Below are 24,103 nucleotides of genomic sequence, written 5' to 3' on the forward strand. Positions count from 1 at the left end.
CAGTGCAGAACAAGTAGGCGATAAGGTGCAAGGTCACAACGAGGTAGATTGTGAGGTCAAGAGTCTATCTTATTGTACTAGGGAACCTTCAATAGTTTTATAACAGTGGGATAGAAGCTGCCCTTGATCCTGGCGGTATGTTCTTTCAGGCTTTTGTATCTTCTGCCCAATGGGAGAGGGGAGAGAAGAGAATGTTCAGCGTGGGTGGGGCCTTTGATTATGCTGGCTGCTTCACCGAGGCAGCGAGAAGTGTAGACAGAGACTATGCAGGGGAGGCTGGTTTCCATGATGTGCTGAGCTGTGTCCACAACTCTGTGGTTTCTTGCGGTCTCTGGTGCACCGATTTAAAAATAGGGTGAGGGTCAAAGGGGACTTGCTAAATTTCTTTAGCCTCCTGAGGAAGTAGAGGCGCTGGTAAGCTTTATTGTCTGTGGTGTCTGTGTGGTTGGACCAGGACAGGCTATTGGTGATATTCAGTCCTAGGAGTTTGAAGCTCTCAACCCTCGACCTTTTCCCACTGTCCCTTTTCCCGAAGTCAATGACGAGTTCTTCTGTTGTGCTGACATTGAGTTGCCAGAAGTGGTTGAGGCAGGTACAATAAAAACATTTTGAAAGATATTTGCACAGGTACGTGGATAGGAAAAATTTAGAGGGATATGGGTCAAATGTGGGCAAATGGGACTAGTTTAGATGGGCACCTTGGTCGGTGTGAACTGAAGTTGGGCCGAAGGGCCTGTTTCCATGCTGTGTGACTCTCTGAATCTAAATCCAAACCTATGTGAGGGTGTCTGGATATCAGTGAACTTAATTAAGATAAAAGCTAGCCTCATTTGCTTCTATTCCAATCTTTATAAGGAATAAACAGGATACCAGGGATACCTTCTCTGCTCTTCAGAACTGTATCATGATACCTTGTATGCTCATCTGGGAGAATAGGAAGGACCCTGAGTTGACGTCTGATCCTAAAGATGATGCTCCCCTCAGGCTGTATGATGTCAATAAATGTTATATTAATGTTATCTATGTCAGCCTTGATGTTTGTGCCCGAGTTTGTTGAATAGAACCATCAAGTAGTTAATGGTCTGCTGCCTGTTAGAGTAACAGCTCTTGTGTCTTTTAGGCCTTAAATGCAGTGTGCCATGAGTTTAATCAGGTAAAGTTGAACATGAGTGGGTGTAATTCGGTAAAGTTGAACAAGAACCATAATAGCAGATAGGATGAGAGGAGGTCACAGCCTGGCTCTTGTGAGATCATTGCAAAGGAGGCAGAGAAATTAGATTTTTGTGAGTAATTTAGTGCTTCAACCTGGGTGATTGAAGATATGGCTGCCATTAGAAGTGTAAAAAAAATTGGTGATACAAATGAATTATTGTAGCTACATATTACATGTACCTATTTTTATTGGGTTTGATCAAACGGGATTCATGTTTTCAGTTAATATAAATGTCTTTTTCAATCTATTAATAACAATAACTTGGGATTTAGCTCAGAATTGGGGTTGCTCTGACTCTTAGTTTTGACACTTTAAAAGACTCATTTGCAGTGTGAGTTTCAGAATGTGAATGTACTTGATAAATTCTAATGTCTCTTGTTTCTCTTTCAGCTGTTCCTTTAATCTACCATTTAAAGAAACTTTTGAAGTTCCCTTTCTTTAAAAAAAATGCAGCTTTTTAAAAAATCTTTCCTTGGAATTTGTAATATCTTTTCATTGTTTCAGGATTCCCCTGTTGATTTTACAAGGTAATCATTGATAACTCAGATAACCATCCATCCAGAATACAGTGTACCCCCACATTATAGCATTTTGGGTAATGGAAATTCACCCTGACAGAATTCACAAATCACTACCAAAAAATTTGAGATATGAAATGAAAATTCACTCTGATGGAATCTATGCGAGTGGAAAAAATAATTAAAGAAATAACAAATTTTGTCAACTTTTGTGAAGGATTTGGGTTTTGAAAAATAGCAATGGAGACAGTTTTCTAGAATGCAACCCCTCCATAACTCGGGGTATACTGCACCCCAAAATTCATCATCGTGCAGAATCCACTTTCTTAAATTCCATGCTTTGGTCATCCTATCCATTGCAACTTTTGGTATCACTTCTAATTTTACCTTTTATATGTTTGAACTTGCAGCCCACTTTCAACTCTTGCAATTTGAACAGTACGTTAAATTCAAGCATCATCTTTTCAAAAGTTTAAATATCCAATGTACCTTTTGGGTATCTCCTAAGACAACTACATTCCAGACAGCAAATCATGCTTCAGTCTCTCCTTGTATTTAAAATCATGTTTGATGACAGGGTTAACTTTCTGGATTTTTGTACGTCCACTGTTTATTTATATCCATTTCTGTTTGGTCCCCTGCTCTCCAATCTGCACTGGTCACGTACTTTAACTTTGGCTTTGTTGATTAAGGTTTGGATATTTTCAACTTGAGCAACTTTATCACATTACTTTGAGGGTATTTCACTGAGTTTGATGACAAAGGGTAAAGATTGGCCAAGCTAAAGGCACTTATTTTAAAATATAAGTATGAAACAAATGTTCCCAGATAAATTATCTTTTTAATTATGGAAGGCACTGTAAACTTATCCAGACAGAAGACGAGTTAACTCTGGCTGCTGGCAGTTGGTTATATGTTAATGGTCTCCATTTTAAAGTTGATGTTTTTCTTCCTGTTGGCACCGGTTTGCTTCTATTTCCTGCAGGAAATCTGTTCATGTATTAGTTTCTTCCAGTGGACAAAATTCACCAAGTATTCCAAAGGGCATTTAAACAACCATCCCTTGTGTGGCAAGATGTATGCTTGCTTGTCCTTGAATCCTACTTAAAATTGTTAATGAAGTTATTTACGTTAATACATGATTGTTTCATTGTTACCATTGTTTTCTTGGAAACAAAGCAAAGTTCCCTTTTATTTCAGTGTCAAGGGATTAAATCAAGTGAGATCAGATCAAACATAATAGACAAGGTAACTCTTGACTACCTTGGCGTCATAATTGATCCAAGAAGACTTTCAGGTCATATTTATGTCATTACTAACACTACCACTTTCTGCTTCTTCAGCTTTACTTCACTCCATCTGAGCTTGTTAACTGCTAAAGCCTTTATCCAAGCCTTTGTTTGCTCTAGACTTAATAGTCTAGTGCAATTCAGAATTACATCCCACATTCTACCCTCCATACATGCAAAGTCAAGAGACTTGTGCTCATGTTCTAAATTACGGTAAATTCTGTTCAGTTATCATTCTTGTGCTCACTGCCCTGCTGATCACAGTTAACTGAGTAGAGTTAACTTCCAGGGTATATTTAACCACTTTGTAAGCATATGCTTCAAAGATAGCTTGCTGTTATTGACAGAGCATTATTCTTCCTTGTATTCTTTCATAAATTTATATTCTAAGAGAGATGATGTTCATTTTGACCTGGGCTCAAAAGCAGATTGAAGGACAATAGAACTTCTACTAAACCTATTTTAGGGGACAGCGATGAAGGTTAATCTACAGTGGGATTCCAAATAGAGATAACAGAAAATCCAAATCAAGTTAATAATAAGAATTAATAACAAAAAAATGGTCTCCCTTGGGCAAGATTGGCGAAGGATTGTTTGGTCAAGTGGGGGGCACGGTGCAGCGGGTAGAGCCACTGCCTCTCTGCCAGAGACCTGGGTTCAATCCTGACTTTGGGTGCAATCAGTGTGGAGATTGCATGTTCTCCCTGTGACTGCGTAGCTTTCCTCCAGGAGCTTCGATTTCATCCCATATCCCAAAAGCGTGCTACTTGGTAGGTTAAATTGGCCAGTGAAAATTGTCACTGGTTGGTGATTAGTAGAGTCCAGGGAGATTTGACGAGAAAGTAGGGTGAATTTAAAAAAAAATGGGATAATGCAGGATTAGCATAAATGGGTGGTTGATGGTCAGTGTGAACTCAGTGAGCCAAAGGGCATGTTTCTATATTGTATGTTTCTATATTGTATTTTCTATGACTCTGACCAGTGGAATATGTTTATAGCATATTATTGAGTATGCAATATAAATATAGACCTTAAACGAGCAAATGTAGAATAAATAAACCATTTGTTTGCATCGATGGATTATTAGTGCAATCAAGAGAGCAAATGGATTTACAAGGGCAATCACCTGTCAGCTCAAGCTAAATCTGTTGAAGGTTGTTTGAGGAAAGGAGTAGATATAATTCATCTGCATTTTAAAAAAAAACACACTTGACCCAGTATCACAAGTCCTGATGAAGGGTCTTGGCCCGAAACGCTGACTGTTCATTTCCCTCCATATATGCTGCCTGACCCACTGAGTTCCTCCAGCATTTTGTGTGTTGCTATCACATAACAGACTGTGTGAACAAAATAAAGGCATATTGAATAGGAGGTTAACATCAGCATGGAATGAAAGGTGTTATTAGGACAGATGAAAGTGTGATATGATGTTTTTCAGCCTGCAGGATGGTAGACATTGGTGTTCCTCAAGGGTCAGTGCGAGGACTAATGCTTTTCTGAGGTACAGTACTTTTTTAACAAAGGAGTTAGTTATGCAGTGGGAGGTAGCATTCTATTATTTTGGGGAAAAATTAAGCTAGATAATGAGCACTAAGATGTTTAATTGTGTGAATTTTTCAAGAAATTACAATGTAATTTTTGTTGCATTTTGAAATCAGAGAGGATGAAGTTAAATGCTTCTGCACAAGACGGCAATGTGAGAGATGGACAGAATGTGCCTTTGGTAGTGGTGGAGTAGGAGAAAGAGGTGACTGAGGTAGCTGGCTCTGGTGTGGGTTTATTGGATAACATGGATGTGGTAGTACCAGTGGAGGTGGAAGTTGACAGTTTAAGGAAAGTGTCATGAGAAGACTACGTTTTCATAGCTTTTCTTCATATAGCTCCTGGGAACAACATTTAGCTCAATGCCATGGGCAACCTTAATGCTACATTCCCTGTTGGGATTGTTATCTTTGCAACTTGCAGAAGTCTTCTATTTTAGAAAATAAATCCTTCAATATTTTCACACTAAGATTTATTGAAGGCTCCCGACTTTTCATCATACTCAGCTGCTGCTCCTTCGTTAGCTCTTGAATGTCCTCATTAATAAGTTCCTCAGCATGTGACTCAAGAATCTCTCAACTTCTTCCATGTCAACACTGTCAATGTCTACCTGACCTACCAGGGAACCATTTTGTTTTTGATACTAGTTACATTGGTGAAATACCTGCACTGGCAATTCTCCTGTCATCTTAACAAAATGCAAATTTATAATGTTTGAAAATTATTGAGACTCTTGTGGTGAGCAAACAGTATTTTATGTGACTGCCTCTATTTAGTAGATGTAGATATAGTCATACAACACGGAAACAGGCCCTTATGCCCAACTGGTCCATGCTGACCAAGATGCCCCATACAACCTAGTCTCATTTGCCAGCATTGGGCCCATAACCACCTAAACCTTTCCAATCCATGTACCTGTACAACTGTCTTTTAAACGTTGTTATTGTACCACTTCCTCTGGCAGATGATTCCCCATGGACACCAAAAAAAAATTTGCCCCTCAAGTTCCTCTTAAATCTTTCATCTCTCACCTAAAATCTATGCCCTCTAGTTCTTGATACCTCAACTCTGGGGGTGGGGCGGGGGGAGATAAAAGACCAAGTGTATTAACCCTACCTATGCCCCTCATGATTTTATATACAGTACCTTTATGAGATCATCTCTCAGTTCCTTAATGCTCTAAGGACTAAAGTCCTAGCCTGTCCAACCTCTCCCTATAATTCAAGTAGCCTGTCCCTCAAGTCCTGGCAGCATCCTTGTAAATCTTTTCTGCACTCTTTCCAGTTTAAATGATGTCTTTTCTATAGCAAGGTGACCAAAACTGAACACAATACTCCCAAGTGCAGCCTCACCAGTGTCCTGCATACCTGCACCATGACCTCCCAACTTTTATACTCAATGCCCTAACTTTTGGCCAGCGTGCCAAAAGCTACCTTCACCACCCTGTCTACCTTTGACTCTGTTTTCAATGAACCATGTACTTGTACTCCGAGGTCCTTCTGTTCTCCAGGGCCCTGCTGTTTACTGTGAAAGTCCTACCTGGATTTAACTTGCCAAAATACAACACTGCATTTATCCGAATTAAACTCCATTTGCTGTTCCTCGGCCCACTTACTCAGCTGATCAAGATCGCTCTGTAATTTTTGATAACCTATTTTAATGCCATCTGCAAACTTACTTAACAATGCCTTGTACATTCTTATCCAAATCATTGATATAGATAACAAACATCAGTGAGCCCAGCACAGACTCCTGAGGCACACCAATAGTCACAGGCCTCCAGTCTGAGGAACAACATTTCACCATTGCCCACTGCTTTGTACCATCAAGCCAATTGTGTATCCAATTAGCCAGCTCTCGCTGGATTCCATGCAATCTCACCTTCCAGATCAGCCTACCCTGTGGAACCTTATCAAAGGCCTTACTGAAGTCCATATAAATCATGTCTACCACACTGCTTTCATCAACTTTCTTAGTCATCTCAACAAAAAAACTCAATCAAGTTTGTAAGATATGATCTCCCATACACAAAGTCATGCTAACTATCCCTAAACAACCCCTGTCTTTCCAGATATATGTATATCTTATCCCTCAGAACCTCTCTAGTAACTCCTACCACAGATGTTAGACTTACTGGCCTACAGTTCTCAGGTTTTTCTTTGCCACCCTTCTTAAATAAAGGCACAATATTTATTACCCTCCAGTCTACCGGCACCTCACATGCGGCTAACGATGATGCAAATATCTCAGCCAGGGCTCCAGCAATTTCTTGCCTAGCCTCCCACAGTGTTCTTGCATAAACCTGGTCAGGCCCTGGAGATTTGTCTACCTTCATATCTTTTAAGACATCCAGCACCTTCTCTACTGTAATGCGGCCTTTCCCCAAGACCTCCCCATTTACTTTTCCTAGTTCCGAAGTCGTTTTGTATTTCTCCACAGTAAAAACAGAGGAGAAATATTCATTTAGGACCTTGCCAATTTCATGGGGCTCCACAGAAAGGTGTCCCCTTTGGTCTTTGAGGGGACCTATTCTCTCTATTGTTAGTCTTTTTCCCTTAACGTACTCATAAGATCTCTGGATTTTCCTTAATCTTCTCTGCCAAAGTTATCTCATGCCTCCTTTTTGCCCTCCTGATTTCCTTCTTGAGTACACTTCTGCATCCCTCATACTCCTCCTGGAATTCACTTGATCCCAGCTGCTTGTACCTGACGCATGTCTCCTTTTTTTTTCTGGCCAGGGCCTCAATATCCTTCGTCATCCAGGGTTCCCTATTCCTGCCAGCCTTGTCCTTCATTCTAACAGGAACATGCAGACCTTGAGCTCTCACTATCTCACCTTTTAAAAAAACCTTCCACTTGCCTGGGTCCCTTTGCCACAAACAACCTACTTCAAACAACCTTTGCAAGCTCCTGCCTCATACCATAAAAATTCACCTTGCCCCAATTTAGAACTTGATCCTGTGGACCAGTTCTGTCCCTTTCCATAACTACTTTAAAAGCTAATAGAACTATGTTCACTGGTCCCAAAGTGCTCCCCCACTGTCACTTGCCCTGCCCTATTACCCAAGAGTAGGTTAAGCTTTGCCCTCTCCCTGGTAAGGCCCTCTATATATTGCTCAAGAAAACTTTACTGAATGCACTTAACAAATTCCATGTCATCTTAACCCTTAACAGTATGGCAGTCTCAGTCTATGTTAGGAAAGTTAAAACCCTCTACTGTGGCAACTCTATTATTTTTATAACTCTGCACAATCTTCCTGCATATTTGTTCTTCTAATTCCCATTGATTATTTGGGGGCCAAAAGTGCAATCCCAACAATGTGATCATCCCCTTCTTATTTTTCAGCTCCACCCATAAAGCCTCACTGGATAATCCTTCAGTAATTTCATCTCTGACTATTGCTGTGACATTTAATCAAAGATGTAACTCCCCCTCCTCTCTTTCCTCCACCTTTATCCCATCTAAAGCACCTGTACCCTAGAACATCATGCTGCCAGTCCTGTTTCTCCCCCCCCCCCCCCCACCGTGTTTTTGTAATGGCTTTAATATCCCAGTCCCAAGCCCCAGGTTCATCTGTCTTGCCTCTCAGACCTCTTGCATTGAAATAAATGCAATTTCATCCAATAGGCTTTCCTTGATCCTGGCCATTCTCCTGCCTGTCATGCCTATTCAACTTGCTGTCAGTGACTTCTGCATCACTTTCCAGCCTCTCATTTGCCTCCCTGATGTTTGAGATCCCACCCACCCTGCCAATCTAGTTTAAACCCACCCTAGTAGCATTAGCAAATCTGCCTGCCAAGATATTGATCCCCCTCCAGTTCAGGGTTAACTTGTCCCTCTTGTACAGGTCACCCCTGTCCCCGAAGAGATCCCAGTGGTCCAAAAACCTGAATCCCTGCCCCCTCACCAATTTTTTAGCTACACATTCATTTGCCATACCCTCCTATTCATACCCTCACTAGCATGTGGCAGTGGAAGTAATCCTGAGATTACTACCCTCGAGGTCCTGTTTTTTAACAGCTTCCCTTGCTCCCTATATTCACTCTGCAGGACCTTATCTCTTTCTTTACCTCTATCACTTGTGCCAATGTGCACAATGACTTCTGGCTGCTCACCCTCCCTCTTGAGAGTGTTCTGTAGCTGCTCCATGACATCTTGGACCCTGGCACTAGGGAGGCAGCGTACCATTCTGGAGTCCCTTTTGCAGCCACAACATCTGTCTGCCCACCTAACTATCGAATCCCCTATCACTATTGTCCTTTCTGCCTTCACCCTTCCCTGCTGAGCCTCAGAACCAGTCCTGGTGCCACAGACTTGGCGACTGCTGCCTTCTCCTGAACCATCATTTCTCCCCATCCCATCCCCTCCAACAGTATCCAAAGTGGTATACTTGTTTTTGCGGGGAATGGCCACAGGGGAATCTTGCACTATCTGCCTACCCCCTTTTCCTTTCCTAGTGGTCACCCAACTACTTTCTGCCTGTATCTTAGATGTGACCACCTCGCTAAAACTCGTATCTATGAAACTCAGCATCTTGGGTGATCCTGAGTGCATCTGGCTCCTTCATGTAGTCAATCTGGAGCTGCAGCTGGACACATCTGACAGGTGAAGCTCTCAGGGACACTGGAAGGAGGAGCATACCATTACCCTAACTGCCATCTGAATGCTCTAAGACTAAAAAGGAAATTCAAGGAATCTTGCCTGCGTCTCTGCTTGTCGAAGCTTCGCGAGCCAAAGCTTCTTAACTTGCCACTGAAACACTGGTCCACTCTTGCTTCACAATACATCACCTTACTGCTGCTGCTTAAGAATCTTTCATATGACGCATGCCTTCTTTTAAATCACGCTTGAGGAGAAGGGCAGTGGTGGCCATTTTGGTCTTTGATTCATTTTGTTTTATATCTTCTCCACCTCCTTTATTATTCAGTCTCAAAAGTAATACTGAAGTTTATGCCATTCTCATCACCACTTCTTTGCTTTTCCCAGTCGTAATGATGGTTAACTCTGTCATGTCAAATGCCCAGATAATAACTGATATTTTCTCTCTTCCTTTCCACAATTTCCAAATTCATCTCCATTATTATGGCTTTCCCCTTCTTTGCTGAGATAGTTTGTGAAGTTGCTGCTAGGCATCTGAATGCTATATTCATTGAATGGGAGTTGGAAACATTTGTCAGAATGTTGCTGAGCCTCAGAAATGGAATGCTGATGTCTCTTAAACTGATGTTCTGGGATTGTATGTGCAATCAGATATGAGCAAGAAGCAGTGTATATTATTGGACTTGATATCATGAAAGATGTATAATGCTTTTTCTGCCCTTTGTTGTAGCAAATTATAACTTTGTTAATCAATAAGCTAAATTAAATAAGTTGTTGTTGCAGCAAAGGTTCATTAAATAAACATTAACTGGGGAGAGGAGGAGCATTGTATACAAAATGATATGAGAAAAATAAAAGTTAAAAATTTGCATTGATATCAGACTTAGTTGTGGCAGAGAGTGAGGATGATGCAAGTCATCTGCTACAGAACGCAGATATGGGCAAACAAAAGGTGGACGGAATTTAATATGGAGAGGTGTGAGGTGATGTATTTTGGCAGAAGGGATGGGGAGAGGCAATATAGAGTTAGAATGTGCAGGAGCAGAGATGCATGGGGTTTGTGTGTATAGATCTTTTGACATATTGAGAGGGTAGTCACCAAAGTATATGGGATTTGAGCTTCATAATTTCCATATTTTTGTACTCAATACTTCAATTTATGCTAAAGTTTTATAAAGCTTTGGTTTGGCAACCAAGAGAGTATTTTATTTACAAACAAGATGCTAGAGGAACTCAGTGGATCAAGCAGCATCTGTGGAGTGAACTGGATAGCTGACATTTTGAGTTGAGACCCTTCATCTGCACTCAAGGATAGAGGGGAGGTAACCAGAATAGAGGTGAGGGGAAGGTGTGAAGCAAGAGCTGGCAAGCAATAGGTGGATACAGGTGAGGAGGGGTGACTGGCAGATGGCAGAGGGAAGAGTGGAAATAGCGATAGGCTGTGAGGTGATAGGTGGAGGCAACAAAGGGGTGTAGGTCATGGAACCTGATAGGAAAGGAAGGTGGAGCTTGGAATAAAATAGGGGAGGTGGGGTGGGCTGTTGGGGGAGGGGACTCAGTGGAAGGAGTGTATGGATGTTGGGCAGATGGAGTGGGTGGAGGAGGGGAAAGAAACAAAGTCGGGGGGCTGGGGTGGGTGTAGGAGGAACTTGGTAGATTGGGGAGAGAGAGAGGGGACTGAGGGGGAGCAGTTGCCTGAAATTGGGGAATTCAATGTTCATGCCTTCGGGTTATATACTTTCCAGGTTGGGTATGTGGTGCTGTTCTTCTTGGTTCTGTTATCCTCACCCTGGTAGTGGAGGAGGCTGGGGACAGACATATTTGTGTGGAATGGAGAATGGAATGAAAGTTGCAACTGGGAGCTCCAGAAGGCCATGGTGGATTGAGCATAAGTGCTCAGCCAAGTGGTTGCGTCATCTGTGCTTGGTCCCACTGATGCCGAGGAGGCCACATCAGGGGTACCGGATGCAATAAATGAGGTTGGAGGAGATGCATGTGAATGTCTGCCTCAGTTGGAAGGGCTGTTTAGGGCCCTGGATGATTGTGACAGAGGAGGCTTAGGGATAGATGTTACACCTCTTTTGGTTGTCGGAGAAAGTGCCTAAGGAAGGGGAAGGGTGGGTGGGGATGGATGAGTGAAGCAGGGAATCAGAGAAAGTGGTCGCTGTGAAAAGCAGAAAGGGGTGGGGAGGGAATTATGTAGCTGGTGGAAGTTTCAAAGAAAGATGTGCTGGATGCATAGGCTGGTGGGGTGAAAGGCAAGGACCAGAGGATCTGTATCCCTGTTCTATGCTGAGGGGAGGTGGGGTAAGAGCAGAAATACAGGAAAGAGTGGAAGTGCAAGTAAGGGCTCCATCAACCACTAAGAGATCTGCATTAACTTTAGCTCATCCTTTCCTTTTTATCTAAGAGTAGAAGTTATTTCAGTCTTTTTATGATGCATTCTAGCTTGCTCTCATATTTTATTATACGTTTCATTATCATTGCCTTGGTCCCCTGCTGCATTATGAAATTTTACGAGTCCTCAAGCTTGCTGCCTTATTATGGACAATGTTGTAAGCTTTTTTGAATTCTGACATATTCCAAAGTCTATTCCCTTACACCCCTTAACCACTTAAATAAGTTAATTCCTTTTTATTTTGCATGAATAGATCTAAAATGGCTTCCTCAATATACTTATTAGAATATCATCTCTTATATACTCCATGAATTCATCCACACTATTGTGATTAATTTGAACTGCCAAGTCCGCATGTAGGTTAAAGTTCCCCATAGTTATTGTATTGCTTTTGTCAGAATCAGAATTTTTATCACGGACTTGAATGATGTGAAATTTGTTGTTTTGCGGCAGCAGTACAGTGTAAAGACATAAAAATTACCATAAATTACAAAAATAAACAAACTGCAAAAAAAAAAGGAATAATGAGGTAGTGTCATATACAACTCTAACTTTTAAATTTATTCTATGGCCAGCATTGATGTTCATTACTTTCTGGAGCTTGATATCCAATTTTTACCAATGTTTTCTGTCCCTTGCTGTTTCTTGGCTCCACCCAAACCAATTCTACTTCTTGATTTTCTGTGCTGAGATACTTCATCTCTTCCACCTTTGTCCCAGTCTTAAAAAGACTATCCACACCCTTTTACTGATCTCTTCTATTGTTAAATATTGGAAATTATTTCATTTCCAACCTTGGTCACTTTGCTACCATTGCCTCACCTGCCCTTTTCTGAATGCCATGTGGATTTGGATGGAGAGCCTGTGATTTGTCTTCCTACCATTTTCTCAGTCTTGACTATTGGAGGTATAGTCATCTGTATTTATACACAGTTTCTGATTATCCTTAATCATTTTGCTATCCTGTACCATTGCTTTTTAACTTTATACATTTCCTCTCACTGGAACCCACCCACTGCCAACCTTGTTCTCTATCCCCTCCCCCAGTGTTTAGTTATAAAGTCTTATTCACAGTCTTAGTTATTTGATTTGGTCCCAATTGAAACTGCTCCTTTCACCAGAACTGGTGCCAATGCTACGTGAATTGACTGTTTCTAGAAGAGTTGCATTTAATTTTCTGCTCTTATTTATGCTGCTTCATATTGTAATCCAGGATTTATTGTCTTTGTAGTTATGCTTTTTAATTTATATTGTAGATGCTCATTCCTTCAGCAGACCTCCCTGTCTTGTGTTCTGTAAGTCATTGGTTCCCATATAGACCACAACAGCTGGACCTTTCCAGTCCCTAACTCTGGAAATGAGTTAGCAAAGCATAGTTTGGGATTTACACTTGTTGCTGCAAAGAACAGTATCTATCCCCCGTAATTATCCTGTGCCCCGTCACCACTATATTCATCATTACAACCCCCCCCCCCCCCCCCAATTTGAATGGCCGCCAGTACCAAGGGGCTGTCGTCATCCACCTAGTAGTCTTTCCTCTCATTCACATCAGTTGTGAAATCTTTGTATTCTTGGACACGTAAGGGGTGAGAATCCTGCACCTCTACCTTACGGATTCCTATATTTCCTCTAAATATTATCACTTATAGCTTCAACCATGAATTGAATAACTACTGATTGTATGCAAGCTGAACTTCATTACAAATTCCACACATATTGTTTTAAAGACATGGCCTAAAACATAGATTATTTTCAAGGAGGATTTGCATTCATCCATTTATTCATCTTTCATGTTTTTTTTTCCCTTCCACTATTGAAGATATTTGTTGTTGCTGGGTACTTTACAACTTGTCTTAATTAGCTCCATTTTAAATATGCAAATATTTTTGTAGCCTTTGTGGCTTTGCTTGCCACTTGAATTTTCTATCCCAATCTAAGAATAAACTGGGAGATTATAGGCTGGTGAGCCTGATGTCAGTCATGGGTAAATTTAAATCTTTTAAATTTAAATTTTAAATTTTATTTACAGCGTGGTTTATTGGGAGGTATTCTAAGGGACAGGATATATATCAATATTTGGATAGGCAGAGCCTGATTAGGGATAGTCAACCTGTCTTTGTGCGTGATGGGTCATGTCTAACCAATCTTGTCGAGTTCTTCGAGGCGGTTACCAAGAAGGTCAATGAGGGAAAGCTGGTGGATGTTGTCTACATGGACTTTAGCAAGTCCTTTGACGAACTCCTGTATGGCAGGCTGCTCCAGAAGGTTAAGTCGCTAGGCATTCAGGATGAAGTATCCAATTGGATTCAACTTTGGCTTAATGGGAGAAGCCAGGAAGTGATAGTAGATGGTCGTCACCAAGATTGGGGGTGTTGTGGACAGTGAGGAAGGCTATCAAAGCTTGCAGCATGATCTTGACCAGCTAGGTAAATGGGCTGAAAAATGGCAGATGGAATTTAATGCAGATAAGTGTGAGGTGTTGCACTTTAGGAGGACAAACCAGGGTTAGACTTGCACAGTAAATGGTAGGGCTCTGAGGTGTGCGGTGGAACAAAGGGACCTTTGAATACAGATCCATAGTTCCTTGAAAGTGGCATCACAGGTAGATAGGGTCGTAAAGAGAGCTTTTGGCACTTTGGCCTTCATAAATCAGGGCATTGAGTACAGGAGTTGGGATGTTATGCTGAAGTTGTACAAGGCATTGATGAGGCAGAATTTGGAGTATTGTGTGCAGTTCCTGTCACCTGCTGACATTAAAGCTTATTGATAATCTTTCAAGAGTGCAGAGAAAATTTACAAGGATGTTGCCAGGACTTGAGGACCTGAGTTATAGGGAAAGGTTGAATAGGTTAGGACTTCATTCCCTGGAGCACAAGAGAATGAGGGGAGATCTTGCAGAGGTACACAAAATTCTGAGAGGTGTAGATAGGGAGAATGTATAGTCTATTTCCCCTGCGGTTGGGTGAAATGAGAACTAGAGGACATAGGTTTAGGGTGAAAGGTAAAATATATAAGGGGTATATGAGGGGGATCTTATTCACTCAGAGGATGGTGCAAGTGTGGAACGAGCTGCCAGTGGAAGTGGTAGATGCAGGTTCATTTGTAACATTTAAGAGAGGTTTGGACAGGTAATTGGATGGGAGGGGTTTGGAGGGATATGGTCCCTGTGCAGATAGATGGGACTGGGCAGAAGATCAGGTCGGCATGGACAAGATGGGCCAAAGGGCCTGTTTCCGTGCTCTTGTACTGACTTCCATTCTGACCTATTGGTCTGTGGTCTCCTGTGCTGTTGCACTTTTTTCTCTCCTTTTTTTCCCTGGGAGTGGAGGACTTGCCCAGCCTAACCTGTTGGCATGTCACCCTGCTCACTGTTTCCGAAGTCATATATTCCTTTTCGCTATATTTTGTGTATGTTCTAAGCTTTTATTTTGTCTCCTTTCCTGTTCTGATGAAGGGTCTTTGCCTGAAACATTAACTCTCTTTCTCTTCTCATTGATGAGCCTCATCTGCTGAGTATTTCCAATATTTTCTGTTTTTATTTTGGATTTCCAGGATCTGCAGTTTTTTGTTTCACTTTGGCTTTGCAGGTTGGGGATTCAACAAAATGTTTGGTCTTGTCTCTAGCTTGCTTTAGTACTTTTGTGTTGTTGGAATGTTTGTTAAACAGGATGATTTTTTTCCCACGTACCCACAAGTGCTCATCTCTTCCCTACCCATGCTTCCTCTGAAAACTCAGGGATATTCAAGGCACATAAATCATTTTTCGGTCATCTGGCCCACATCAGCAAATTCTCATGAAGCCAACAGAAACTGTCTTAGCCAGTTTTTAAACATTTAGGGGCTGTGGAAATGAATCTTAACAATTTCTGTAATTAACATTTCCAATAATAAAATATTCATCTCATGGTTCACATTTGGTTTTTGCCTTTCATGGGCACCATGTCTTAGAGCAGAAAAGAGTGGACATCAAATATTTTCCAGTGTTTCATCAGTATTTTAAGTTTATTGTTGAGAACCATTTGTAACTTTTCTCTGACTACTTGGTAATGGGAGATGCATTTTTTGGCTCAATTTTAATGTGCCAGCTTGTTATCTTGCTGCATTGTTTTGGGGACATCCAAAATGGAAACTGGGCATTATTTTGTGTAAAATTTAAATTAAATTTTTAAATGTTATTTACAGCGTGGTAACAGGTCCTTCTGGCCCAACTAGTCCGCGCTGCCCATTTTAAACCCAATTAACCTACCTGTACGTCTTTGCAATGTGGGAGGAAACCAGAGCACCCGGAGGAAACCCACGCAGACACGGGAGAACGTACAAACTCCTCACAGACAGTGACGGGAATCGAACCCCAATCGCTGGTGCTGTAATAACATCGCGCTAACCGCTATGCTACCGTGCCCAAAGATTGTCAAGATCAAGAACACAAATAAGATCAGGAGTAGGCTATTTGGCCCTTCAAGCTTGACTCTGTATTCATTGTGATCATGACTGATCTGGAGTCATAGAGTAATATAGCGTGGAAACAGGCTCTTCCGTCCAACTCGACCATGCTAACCAAGGTGCCTACCTAAGCTAGTCTCATTTGTCTGCTTTGGCCCATATCCCTCTAAACCTTTTCCTATCCATATACTTGACCAAATGTCTTTTAAATGTTGTGATTGAACTTGTCTCAACTACCTTCTTTGGCAGCTCGTTCCATATACACAATACCTTCTGCGTGAAGAAGTTGCCCCCGGGTCCCTTTTAAATCTTTCCCCTCTCACCTTAAACCTATGCCCTCTAGTTTTTGTTTCCCTTTCCCTGAGAAAAAGACTGTGTGCATTCACCCTACCTATGCCCTGCATGACTTTATAAGGTCACCCTTCAGTCTCCAACATTTGAATGAATAAATCCTAGCCTGCCTAAGTTCTCCCTTTTTATTCAGCCCCTTGAGTCCTGGCAACATTCTCATGAATCATTGCACTCTTTCCTGTAACAGAGTGACCAAAACTGTATGCAATACTCCAAGTGCGGCTTCACCAGCATCTTGTACAACTGCAACATGACTTTCCAACTCCTATAGTCAGTGCTCTGACTGATGAAGGCCAATGTGCCAAATGCCTTCTTCACCACCCTGACTACCTGCATTGTCAGTTACAGCAAACTTTGTACTTGTACTCCTAAGTCCCTCTGTTCCACAGCACTCCCCAGAGCCCTACCATTCACTGAATAAGTCATACCCTGGTTTGACTTCCCAAAATGCAGCATCTCGCACTTGTCTGAATTGAAAGCCATTTGCCATTCCTCGGCCCACTTATCTTGCTGATCAATATCCCCTGCAATTTTTGATAACTTTCTTCATTGTTTACGTTGCCATCTATTTTAGTATCATCCACAAACTTACTAATTATGCTTTGTACATTCTCATCCAGATAACTTGTATAAATAATGAACAACAGAGGTCCTAGCACTGAACCCGGTGGCACACCACTAGTCACCGGTCTCCAGTCCAAGAAACAACCTTCCACCATCGCCCTCTGTTTTCTACCATCGAGCCAATTATTAATCCTGTTAGCTGCCTCTCCCTGGATCTCATACGATCTAACCTTCCAGACTAGTCTGCCATGCATCTACCTCAGGCCTCAACTCCTCCTCTGAGCCAAATCCTCATAGCTCGGAATTCCCCCAATGTTTCACAATTTAGCTGCCTCCACTTTAAATACTTCTAATGAGCTAGCCTCTGAGGCAGAGAATTTCAGAGGTCCATCACTCACTGCAAGAAGAAATTTCAGTATGCCTTGATTTTAAATGATCTGCCCCTTGAAACACTGTCTATTCTTTTGAGATTCTCCCATTTGTAGAGTTTGTCTTTTGTTTTATTGGAGACCTCTGTATTGAAAGCTGAAGTATTACTTGACTGCTCTGCTCATGCTTTGATGTTGCCAAATTAACATTGAGTTTTTCCAAATATTTTTCAATTAAATTTCTGCAGTGGAAAACTGTAAGAGACCACAAAGAAAGAATGCATATTCTTAAGATCGCTTACATAAGGTGATTAAAGGAAAAGTTTTGCTCTTCGAATTCATTCACGGTTACCTTAAAAAAAAACTCAATCTGAGGTTCCAGCTGCCATGTCATTTTGTTTGAGAAAATTGAGCTCTCAAAGATTTGACCTATAATCGTTGCTGAATTATCTGATAGAAAAGGGTAAATAGTTTAACAAAATACCTCTAAGTTTGTCACATTTTGGGCTTTTGGACTATTTTGTCCAACAGGTAACTTGAACACAGTGTTTTAAGGGGAACTCTGAAAGGTTAAACATGTTCCTCAAAGCCACAAGTTGAAAGCCTTGTGGAAACCTTTGAGCCAAACACTGGAAATCCAGTAGTGGGAGGGAGATAATCAGTTCAGTTCACCAACCTGCTGGACAACCTCTGGATTGGGGCAAATTGAAGGATCTCCCCATCTGTGGTTTGAGAAAAAACAAGAAAACAAAACTTGGGCTAAGTTCCATAAAGATCATGAGAGAAGTGAATGCCAAAGCAGCTTGCTGAAGATCAGAGCAATCAACCTGAGAAGAAGCCTTTGTCTTAACCTATGGAGGGATTTAAAAAAAAATTCTTTTGTCCATGTGGAAGGAATTCAAATTATGTTATAGTAAATGAGTTTTGGTGCACAGGTATCTGTTTATTCACTTGTCTGTGGAACAAGGCACACAGTATTTTTACCCAGCTTTGTGTGATTATGTTCGAAACTAGTCAGCTTCCTGATTAATTGGAGAAGTACACTTAAGCATGCATGTTAACACCACAAATACTGTTGTTAAGCTGCTTTGTTGTGCTACCATAAAGCTAGCCATTGGCCTTTTTGGGGAAACATTTGAGTGTAAGAACCCTGGATTCTACTTCTATGATTGAACCATCCTGTTGCACTTGAGAAACAGTTAAAGGAAAATTCACTCTCACTACATCAAACTATTTTCAGTTCTTTCATTCTCTGTCAAGAATTACAAACAGTGAAGTTGCTAATTTTTATCCACCATCATAATTCACATAATTTTCTGGTCCTTTTGTCATTTAAATACTAATTTCTTCAGTTTTTGATAATACTCCGTACAGATGCTCTACACAATTTTCTTAAAAATATCAGAACTTTTTTGAGACAATGAAAAACACTATGATGCTGGAGGAACTCAGCAGGCCGGGCAGCAACCGTGGAGAAAAGCAGGCGGTCAACGTTTGGGTCAGGACCTTTCTTCAGGACTGAAGATAGGAAAAGGGGAACCCTAATATGGGGGGGAAGGGGTGAAAACAGAGCAGTGACAGGTGGACAAAAGAGGGGAGGTGGGGTGGGTACAAGGTGGTGGTAGGCAGATGCAGGTAGGAGATAGTGATAGGCAGGTGCAGGGGAAGAACATATCCACTGGGGGATGGGTCAAAGGTAAGGGGAGAAAGGGAGATAAAAGGTAGAAAAAAGAGAGAGGCTTGGAAAGGGAAGAAGAGATGGTGTGGGGGTGGTGGTTGTGTGGAAGGGGGGTGGGGATTACCTAAAGTGGGAGAATTCAATGTTCATGCTGTTAGGCTGCAAGGTTCCAAGGTGGAAAATGAGGTGCTGTTCCTCTAATTTGCACTTGGAATTCTCCTGGCCGTGGAGGAGGCCGAGGACTGACACGTCAGTGATAGTGTGGGAAGGGGAGATGAAGTGACTGGCAACGGGGAGATGCCAGATCGCGGTTACGGACAGAGCGCAGGTGTTCTGCAAAACAGTCACCTAGTCTGCATTTGGTCTCACCAATGCAGAGGAGACCACACTTGGAGCACCGAATGCAGTAGATGATATTAAGGGAGGTGCAGGTAAATCTCTATCTCAGTTGAAAGGACTGTTTGGGTTCCTAGATGGAGGTAGTGTAGGGGCAGGTGTTGCACCTATGGTGGGGCAGTGGAAAGTCCTAGATTCCAGCACGTGCAGTTCTTTGTTTCTCCTTTTTGAGATAATCAGATTAGTAGCAAATAATATTATTATACAAGTGTAATTTTTTGAATATTTCACAGGACAGATTTTGTTTCCATTTCTTTGTAAAATGTTGGGAGGCAGTAGGCTACTTTCATATTCCCCTGAGAACTTCTGATATCTCTGATGTTTAGAAAGTTATTATTGAAAGTAATAACTTGTAAATTCATAGACTATAGCATAGAATTGAGGATTGACCTCCAGTACTATTTGTGTGGAGTTTGCTCGTTCTTACTGTGACTGTGTGGTTTCTGCTGGGTGCTCTGGTTTCCTCCCCCATCCCCAAAACTGGTGGTTAGTAGGTTAATTGACCTCCTGTAAATTAGCCTAGTGCACAGATGAGTGGGAGAATCCAGGAGGGAGTTGGTGGGAATGTGGAGTGAATAAAATGGATTAGGGTAAGATTAGTGTGAAAATGGATGTGTGATAGTTGGCATGGACTCAGTGGGCCGAAGGGCCTGTTTCTGTGCTGTATCTATGACTGATTGGTGATCCAATCTGATCATTAGTTTAATGCATTGAGCACTTTGTACTCTGATTTTAATTGCTAACATTTCAAATTTTCCTTGAATGCCTTGACTCTAAATTTCGATTCTTTAGATTTAAAGAGGCAGAAGTTAATTACTCCCTTGTTAGGTACAACAGTGTACTGCATATGTAATTTACTTTTTCATTTGTGGGATTGCAGCAAGCATAATGTGTAATTGCTGCCTCCAAGAGGAGATATACGTAGGTACATTCATCATACTTGCCTGTTAGAAATTTATTTCATGCCCAGACATGGAAAAATTGGAAAATATTACTGATACCTGTAATATAAATTTGATAGTTTTCCAGCTCTATTTGAAGCAAATTGCAACCTTTTGGGTTTACTGACCACAAATATTTGGCCTAAGATTCTATATTGCAAGATTGTTGCCAGGATACAGCAAAGAAGGATATAGTCCTAAATGCAGACAAGTGCAGGTGGGTAAAAATGTCAGCACGGACTATTTGACGGGCAGGGCCAAAGGTTATTGTGGAGCAGAACTTAGAAACTTGTTTTAAGTAGGGGATAGTTTGCCTTAAAACAGCCATGAAAGACGTACTTCTGTTCTATATCCATTTTCTGCATCAATAGAGGACTGGCAGCTGTACTCTGGCTAATATTTGGTCTCAGTGCTGGGAATGCAGCCGTTAAAAATTAGTGTTCGTAATCAGTATTGATGATTCTGATGAGGAGAATGTTTAATATTTTCAAATTTGCTGATGGTACAAAGGTGGGTGCTACCATGGGTTAAGAGGAGGGAACAGAATAGCTTTAGGGGGACATGGACCGGCTTGGTAAATGGATGAGGGTATGGCAGATTGATTATGGAAAAATGTGAGGTTCTCACTTTTAAATAGTGAGAAATCGAAGGGTGTTGATGTTTAGCAGGATCTGGGTGTCCTTGTTCAAAGATAAAGGAAATTAATGTTTAGATACAGCAAGTAGTTAGGAAAGTAAATGATATGTTGGGTAATGACTTCCAACTGTAATAATGAAGGGCCATGGTGAGAATGCACTTGGAATGTTATGTGCAATTTCAAAATAAGAGGATGGCCATTCGGGATAGTGATGAAAAGAATTTTCTTTACCCATGGGATAGTTAATCTTTGGAAGCTTGTGTATTGGTGGTAAACCAGAGAGAACCATATTTGAAATTCTGCTATTTAATTAGAATTGTAAAAGTCGAAGTCACTAGATGTGCGGCAGGCACAGAATTTATGTGGTTCTGACCAAACAACAGTGGACTTCTTTCTCCAGAAATCCTTTTCAAATTTCTGGGTGTAGTTTAATATATTTAGAAGTGGCTTTGTAACTCTGAAACAGCTTAGAACTTCTGTGATAATTGCCCATTTATATAATTCACAGGTTTAGCATATTTATGAATTCTGTACTGTACTGGGGAAAAACATTTTGTTTACAGCTGGGAACAAAATTTTAGTTTGTAGAAATCACGTTATACTCCAAAGGAGGGTGCAAACTGAACCAATATGGCATGGATAAATGTCTTCATGAATTGATCCAGGTAGTTGGAGGGGAATGCAAAACCAGGCTGCTGGATAGGTTTGTCAATGCTGGCAGCCAATTGAACATGAATTATTTTGTTGTATTATAAGTGCTGCTTCTGTTTCTAATTTATCATGTAGGCCACCTCATCTGTTTCTTCCTCAACTTACCTGGAGCTGAAATTCTCAACCTTGACTCTTGGTTCTCCAAACATTTCAAATTTAAAATTGTCATTCTCACATTGCCTCCTTTTTATCTGTAACCTTTACTAGCCTGATGGTGTCCCCACAATAAACTTTTCATTCCTGTCCACAGCATCCTATGTGTTATCTCTCTTCACCATTGGTTGCTAAACCAATGGCTGTGAACTCCCTCCCCAACCCTCTTTTGTACTCCCTCTCCTCCATTGAGAAGTTCTACTAATTTTACCATACTTTTGCTTGTCTCTCCTGATCCTTCCTTCCTTGATTCAGTTTATTTTATACCACTGTGAAACAGCTTGAGACTATTTCTTATTTACAGTGGAGGGATGAAATGACTACAGATCGCTGTGGTTAAGTGCTGAAAAGGTTGCATTGATGCATATTTTCAAAAAAAAAGTTGTTTGTCCCACAGGGATTGATATTGTATAGCTTTGAATCTTGAATAAGGTTATGTTCATCATGATCAGAATTTTCATGAGTATTGTTTTCTTTACATTTTCATGTAAAGAGAAGGAAATATACTCATGAGAATTTTTATAATGCCAAGAATGAGAAGAGGAAATACTGCTGGATATTTGAATTTTTTTTATAGATGCAGTTAATATGGTTACATCTGAAGAACAAGTAATGGTGTTCTGCTGCAAGGTTAGAAACCAATAGTCCATTTAAAAGCAGGAGCCTAAATGCAGAAGTTCCCAGATTTAATTCTTTTTTGCTTGTTTTAAGTTTGCTAATAGTAAACATTGTGGGCCTTACCATTTTTTTGGGAGGGGAAAATCATCCCATAAATCACCTGTGGGTGCCAACGATTGAGAGAACAATTTCTTGCTAGTTAACTCTAGCAAAACATGAATATGTTACCAGGCACATTGCTGTTTGATATTCCAGTGAGACTGTTGTCATGAGAAAGGATGCTAAATAGTGAGAGAAATTGGTCCAGATTAATTAACATTTTTTTAATCTGGTAAAGACATTGTGAAGTTTTGACAAGTAGTTTGTGAGGTGATGCTGATATTTGGCCATTTGTGCAGGGCTTCCCTGTGTTCCATATTTATGGCTTGTTCTGATTGACATGGACAGGATTTCTAGGAGTAAATGGAATGTTGCATTTTTTCCAAGGTGGCATTGAGAACATCCCTTAATCTTTTCGTTGGTGTACCTGGTAATCTCTTCGTATGACAAAGGTCAGAATAGTCTGTTTCATGAGTCTGGTGGAGGGCATGTGAGCAACAAGGCCTGCCCAAAAGGAGCTAAATGAGTGTAACTAAGAGCTCCAATGCTGGAAATGTTCACCTGGGAGAGGACACTGTCATTTGTTTACTTACCCTTTGTTGTGAGAAGAGGTTCTTTTGGGTCTTAAAGGCAGAGGGTTTCAGACACAAGTCTTTGTATTTCAAAAAGGGAAAATTTATTTACAAAGGCAAATGTGGGGACAGAATGGATGGGAACGGATGCACACTCGCGCACACACACGTTGATTGTGAGACGGGGAAATTGCAGCGGGGTGAGATGCACGTACACGCATGCACACACACACCTGGTTACAAATGATCAAGGAATAAACAATACAATGTCTGAACACCTTGAATCTGGACAAACATTGGCTCTAACACTCCCTGGGATTTTTAACTATCTACCCTGAAGTAGTGCACAGCTTACCTCAACATCCCCAGAGAGAGAGGCTGCAAGCCAACATGTGGCACTTTTTTATACTGCTGGAGGGCTGGGGGTGGAGCCAGCCCAGGTGATTCACAAGCCAATCGCTCGGGGCCAGGTGCATAGGTGTTTTACAAAAGCCAATGGTTAGGTGTGCCTAGGGGGGCAGGGGTGGAGCCAAACCCTGATTGACAGTGTCGTTTCTTCTGACCCGCTGAGCAATGCTGTCATCTGACCAGAGGGGTCGGTGTTGTCACTGTCACGTGACAGCCATGACCTTTCACACTATACCCTTTTTATGGAGGATCCTGGATATTGAGTATTTTGTGGAGCCAGCATTGGTTGTATGTTTCCAATGCCTTGAGGTGGCTACTGAAAATAGTACAAGTCCCAGAAGCATATGGGAGGACAGGGAGCACTGTTGTCCAGCACACTGAGTTTTATACCAGGTATATTTCTGGATCTTCAAATATCTTTTTGCTCAGTCAGCTACTGAAGATGCTGGTGAATTTCATCATTAATGCTGACACTTACCCCATATAAATTACATTACTTAGAATGGAATTAGGAAGGGACTTAAGTATTTAGGTATTGTACTTTCTTTTAATGTAACAACTTGGATGGAAAATTCAACTGACAAAAAAAGTTGAGAACTTCGCA

General features: G+C 41.2%; 1 protein-coding gene across 11 annotated transcripts in view; it reads left to right on the plus strand.

The window, feature by feature from the left end:
• Positions 1–24,103, plus strand: part of ralgps2 (Ral GEF with PH domain and SH3 binding motif 2) — a 385,220-nt gene that overhangs the window by 59,212 nt on the left and 301,905 nt on the right. The gene's annotated exons all lie outside the window — the stretch shown is intronic.

The sequence above is a fragment of the Pristis pectinata genome, chromosome 3 (assembly GCF_009764475.1).
Source record: "Pristis pectinata isolate sPriPec2 chromosome 3, sPriPec2.1.pri, whole genome shotgun sequence".
NCBI classification, from domain to species: Eukaryota; Metazoa; Chordata; class Chondrichthyes; order Rhinopristiformes; family Pristidae; genus Pristis; species Pristis pectinata.